The sequence below is a fragment of the Chrysochloris asiatica genome, unplaced genomic scaffold (genome assembly GCF_000296735.1).
Source record: "Chrysochloris asiatica unplaced genomic scaffold, ChrAsi1.0 scaffold00100, whole genome shotgun sequence".
In the NCBI taxonomy this organism is placed as follows: Eukaryota; Metazoa; Chordata; class Mammalia; order Afrosoricida; family Chrysochloridae; genus Chrysochloris; species Chrysochloris asiatica.
The window spans coordinates 2727484-2733769 of record NW_006408618.1 but is presented as its reverse complement, the minus strand read 5'-3'; positions in this window follow the sequence as shown (position 1 = coordinate 2733769).

Sequence of the window (6286 nt, the reverse complement as noted above, 5' to 3'; positions counted from 1 at the left end):
GTCAGAGAAAAAGAGGAAGACCCCCAACGAGATGGATCAGCCAGGTGGCATCATTGATGGACTCAAGTGTGGTAGCGGTAGTGAGGTTGGCCCAGGATTGAACATTTTTTCGTTCTGCTGTGCATGGGGTCACCATGAGTCGTTTCTGACTCGATGGCACCTGACAACAACAACAACAACATCCTTTAGAGATTAACCATAGAAATTATAGTAGTTTGGATTAAGTATTTACTCCTCCCAGGACACTAGGAATTATGTTCATTTTGTTTATTTGTGGAAGGAGTATAGAATTCTCTCTACCTGGAACTAAACAGTAGGAAAAAATGGTTTCCTCCATTAATGAAACAAAATCTGGTTCCATGTTGCCAAAAGACAGCACTCAACAACTACAGAGAGGGAAAATTGACAGTCTTGGGGAAATCCCTATGCTAAGAAAATCCCTCAGTAACAACAAAGTGCCCCAGGGACCTTTGAGACTCTCTCAGTGTTGATAAGGTGCAACCTCAAAATCAGTGACAGATACCATCTTTCATGTCTTCTCTGAATGACTGAGGGTTTCTGCCTCTGATAATCTCCTCTCCTCTTCTTCCTCATAGGAAGTTCCTGACTGGAGAAACCCCCAATATGGGTGGGCTAGAGATAAAGGACCCTGAGGCTGCTTGGTCTTCCCCAGGGACTTTAAAGATCATCTTCAGTTTTTATTTTATTATCTATCTATCTATCTATCTATCTATCTATCTATCTATCTATCTATCATCTCATTTATTTTAGGTGAGGTGAGGAGTTATAATGGACAATCATCAATCACCCATGAATTTAATGAGCTTGAAACACCAATCATTATTAAAACATGCCTTTCAGAGAATGGACTTAAAAGTACTTTTGGGTCATGTGGCCTTTGATGATGGGATTAATCATCATTTATCCTTGTGGCTGAGAACATGGCTTACAGTTAATGAATGTGTTCCCACATTTTCTATCCCTACTCTTTATTTGGGGTACTGTTGTGGCACTGCTGGATAAGCACTGGACTGCTAACTGAAAGGTTGTGGTTCAAACCCACCAGCTGTTCCTTGGAAACCTTATACAGGATTGCTATGACAACAGCAATCCTCTCTATGTACACACTTTGGGGGCAGATGGAGACCAAATTTATTTGCTCAGCCTGATCAATGGATGAATTCTATATCCATGACTAAAAATTTAGATTAGTTTTGTCAAATCACTATTTTATGTCATTCCAAAGGCTCATAAATCAAATGGCCAGTACATGAAGTACTGTAACTGACCTGCTGCAGGCCCTTTTGATAAAACGTAGTTATTTTAGGGATTGTTGTTATTGTAAAGTGCTGTCCTAAATTAGTAAGAAAATACTGTAAGGAAGTATACAGAAAATATTCTTAGTTCTCCCTAATCACATAAATGTCAATATTTGCTTGGATCTTGTTGAGGTAGGCCATTAGTGCTTTCTCCTTACACCTGCATGGAATTGCTCTTTCAAATGGATAACCATAACTTTCTTGGCTACCAAAATCAGCATAATGAGATAAGACAAAGACACCTACATTTTAAAATGAAAGATTACTAGAGGATACCTTCTTTTCTGTGACGGGGAATTTATAATCTCACTCCTAATTCTGTTCTTCTCTAGGATCTATTCCTCCATTGTAGCGTTACCAAACCTACATTGTTAAGTGCCCTTGAGTAGTTTCCAACTCATAGCGATCCTGTGTAGGTTTTCCAAGGTGGGTTTGAACTGCCAACCTTGCTGTTAGCAGTCTAATTCTTATCCTTAACACCACACCAGGACTCCACTTACTACAACACTGTTGTTAAAACAAAAATCAGATTAACTAATAATATAAATTGGTTTGAAGTTTATTTAAAATATGATTGTAAATCAGGCAACACTTCTGACTAGAGAGGCAAAGTGTCCCAAAGATGACAGAAATGTCAAAGATCTCCACAGCCCATGGTATCAACATTGCCATGGAAACAGGACCAGAATAATGTTTGCATAATAAAAATTCACCCTCAAACACAGTTTCCAGTCTAACCCTGGAGTTTCTTGAAATGGAATCAGAATCTATGTTTTAAGGAGATTCCCAAGTGAGTCTTGTTAAAAAAGAATCGCTTGGGGCCTGCATATCTTGGTGGAAATGCAAACTTTAAGCAGGGGTTGACCTGGAATGAATTGGATCAAAGCCCTGATAGGATTGAGCAGAGGGAAGAGTTGAAATGCAAAACAGTCACAACAATGGTCTTTGAAGATCCCATAAGCTCTAGTGTTGGGGTGAGCCCCTCAGACACTTCCAACCTTGAAGCTAGGAAACTCTTTATTCCTCATTCATTGCTTCAGCATTGAATGCAGGCTGACTTTGGGAATGAGGCAGGTGGTGGTGGTTATGTGCCTTGAAGTCAATTTCGACTCATAGTGACCCTGCATACGGTTTCCAAGGCTGTAAATCTTAACGGGAGCAGAAAGCCTCATCTTTCTCCTTTTGAACTGCTGGTAGTTTCAAACTGCTGACCTTGAGATTAGCAGCCCGTTTCATAAACGCTACACTACCAGAGCTCCTTGAGGGCAGTTTCCAGAGAATGCCTCAGCTGAAAGCTGTCAGTTGCCAACTCTCCCCAAAACTGAGACATGTGGTATTTGAGTGACACTCCACAGCCTATCCATCACTATAATATTAAAAAAAAAAAAAAAATGGCATTAGAGCTCAGCCATCCCAGTGACTGGTGTTTTTTTATTTCACAAATATAAGTAGAATATTTTTACCAACTGGGGGTGTATCATGCCTACTGAAAGATGAGGCTTTCTGCTCCTACAAAGACAGACACCCTCAACAGGGTTGCTATGAGTCGGAACCTACTCAGAGCCCTTAATAACAACAACTAAGGAGCTGCAATAGTGTAGCGGTTACAAATCGGGCTGCTGATCTCATGGGTCAGCAGTTCGAAATAACCAGCTGTTCGGCAGGAGAAAGATTAAGCTTTCTGCTCCTGTAAAGATTTACAGCCTCGGAAACCCTGTGCAGGGTCACTATGAGTCGGAACCGACTCCACAGTCCATAACAACAACAACAACAAGTTATATAGCTGGATCCCTGGTGGCACAGTGTTTAGGCATTCTGCTGATAACCTAACCCCAAAATTGGTTATTTGAACATAGCAGCTGCTCTGTAGGAGAAAGTGGTGGCAGTCAGCTTCCATAAAGACTGTTGTTAAATGTTCAAAATGCCGTGAAGTCAGTTCTGACTCATAGCGACCCAATATAGGGTTTCCCAGGAGCGATTGGCAAGTTTGAATGGCCAACCCTGCCATTCAGACTGACCTTGTGGTCCTGCGCTTATCCTACAGTGCCACAACAGAAGTCTTTGGAAACACTATGGGACATTTGTGTATGCTGTCCTTTATAGTCACTATGAGTCAAAATCAATCTGATGACAATGGGTTAGCTATTTAACTAGTAGATTTCCTATGAATTGTATTCTACATATTCTCTCTTATTTATCCAGTGTGTCCTTTATGAAGACACTCTGAACTTTAAGTTAAAAGGCCCTGGGTCCTTATCAGAACTCTGTCACTTACCATGACACATCACTTCATCTTTACCTTCAGTTTTCTTCATCTGCAAATTGGGAATCATAATACTTTGATTACTGAACAGTGTTGTTTAGAATGGATGATCGTTAAAGCCCTTTGTAAACTGCTGGTGAAGAAGAACCTGACAAGGTTATGACATTGGGAGTCTTCAGTTGGCTCACTAGTCTTAGTCAGCATAAGAAGTCCCTAGAATTTGAGGTCAGAGAGAAAAATGCTGTGATACCAACCGGGAAGAATGGGGGAGGAGACAGCAAGGTAGGAAATGAGGATGAAAGGCAGAATTTTCCCGAGGTGCCACCACATTGAAACTCAGGCTGTCTCCACTGAGATGAATTCAAACCAAAACAGAACAAAATAAAAAAACAAAAGAGATGAACAAATCAGTTGACCAAATTACATACACTATAAGTAAGTATTCATAAAATATTGCTACAAAATCATACAAATTTTTATTAAACAAAAATATCAAAAATAGGAAGCTATTGCTTCTCTCTGTACCCTCCATCAAGGTCAATATGCTTCTGAAGTTGGTGTTCCCATATCTCTAACCTGTCCTGAAAGAATTCCATGCTCTTCTATTTACACCATGTCAAAATGAAGGTTTTGGCATCATCAAGGAACTCAAATCATTTTCCTTTTAAATGTTCTCTGAGTTTTGGGAATAAAAAGAAATCTGAAGGGACAAGATCAGTACTGTAGGGTGAATGGAATAAGGATTCCCAACAAAATTCTTGTAAGATAGTCCTTGCTACCCTCAAAACACGAGCAGGTACATTGTGGCGATGGGAAAAAAAAATAAAAAAAAATCCTCGGTACAATCTTTCCTGGTCTTTTTGTCACCAATGCAGCTTTTGATGTTCTTAAAATGTCTTCACAACAAGCCACCATGATCGCTCTGTGTCCTTTGAGGAAATCTATCAAGATTATCCCTTTGTAATCCTAAAATACAGTCACCATAACCTTTGGAGTTGACCTCTTTGCCTTGAACTTAAAACGGCCCAGCAAATTGAACAAATGCATTATTGAGAGCATTTGTCTGCAGTGATCCACTGATTTCAGAGACATGTCTAAATATATTTTGTGAGGAATAAACAGCTGGAATCATATTAACAATGTTTTTTGACTTACTCTTGTATCTCTTTTTTTCTTAACCAGGTAAAGAAACTGCAACAATCTGTACCAGATAAATTACAGGGAGAAAAGGAAAACTACTGTATTTGTTTAGTTCAGGAGGGTTCTTGGCTAAAATATAGGATCTAACAGCACTTTGACTCAATTTGCTCATCTGAAGTTAAGTGGGTGTTTATTTTTATTCTCTCTTTTTATTGTGGTTGTGGTTGCTTTGGTCTCAGTTTTAATCTTTCACCATGACAATCCTCTCTCAGTCTTTGTCCTGAAAGTAAATGATCATCCTTTAGGTCAGGGTGGAGTTAGCCTGGACTTCCCCTAACCCTACCCACAACATCGGAAATGTTTCCTTTGAACTCTGAGTCTTTTCAAACCTGATGGCACAGTCTTGGTTTTGGTTAAAAAACTGGAGAAATTTGCCATGTGATAACTCTGGGTAAGTATAATTAGTTGCCTTATTTCTAACCAGAAGCATTTCCTGGCTGGTGGGCCACATGGGATTGATTTTCTCTTATGTTCCAGAGGTTCTTCTGCTTGCATGTTCTGCTAACTAAAAAGTTTCCCTCTGCATCTCCTTCCAAGCATCCACTACCCTTCCTTCTAACCATTCATTCCTGGTGTGACACTGTAGGATAAGCACTGGATTGCTAACCCTAAAGTCAGGGGTTCAAACCCAATGACTGCTCCTTGGAAACCCTATACAGGGTCACTATGAGTCAGAACTAACTTGATAGCACTTACCATTTATCCATTTATCCATCTATCTTACTCCCTCTAGTCAAGAAGTCAACTTGGGCTGCATTGCTTATTTCCTCCATCAGCTTCTTTTTTTGGGCCAGATGTGGCACCTTTAACTTTAATGCTCCTGAGAGCCACATTTAGTGTGACTTGACCTCCATATCTGGAAGCTGTTTAGCCAGAATGATGTTTAGGCAACAGAAGATTCAGGGCAGATCTGGCTAGGTCTGCTTTATGCCTTCTGTTTTCAAGATTGATGGGTTCTGTGGATTTGGCACTCCAACCTGATCTTGCTGACAATATGTATATTTATCCATGTTGTTGTTGTTAAGTGCCATGGAATAGGCTTAGCATCATAGCAACCCTTATAGTGTTTCTGAGGCTTTAAATCTTTTTGTGGAAGCAGAAAGACTCATCCTTTCTCTTATGGAGAGGCTGGTGGGCTTCAAGCACTGACCTTGCGGTTTGAAGTCCAGTGTTTATCCTATGGAGCTAATTCTCTTTCTTCTGTGTATCTGGGTAATTTCCCCCCATAGATTTCTTACAGGAAACACCATAGCACATGTCATTAGATGGTATATGAGTATAATGGAAGCATTGTTTTCATAGAATCCCGCTCTGACCTCTCCAGGGATAAGCTATAGCTCTTTGTACTTTGCATCCTTTTATGTACTTCCTTGGCATTTCATATTATTTCCTCTCTATTTTCCATGCTCATTTCTGTATTTTTGTCTCATATGAGACATCATGAAGATAAAAACTCTCTAGTTCATCATTGTATTCTAGAGTGGAGCACAGAAATCTTAATATA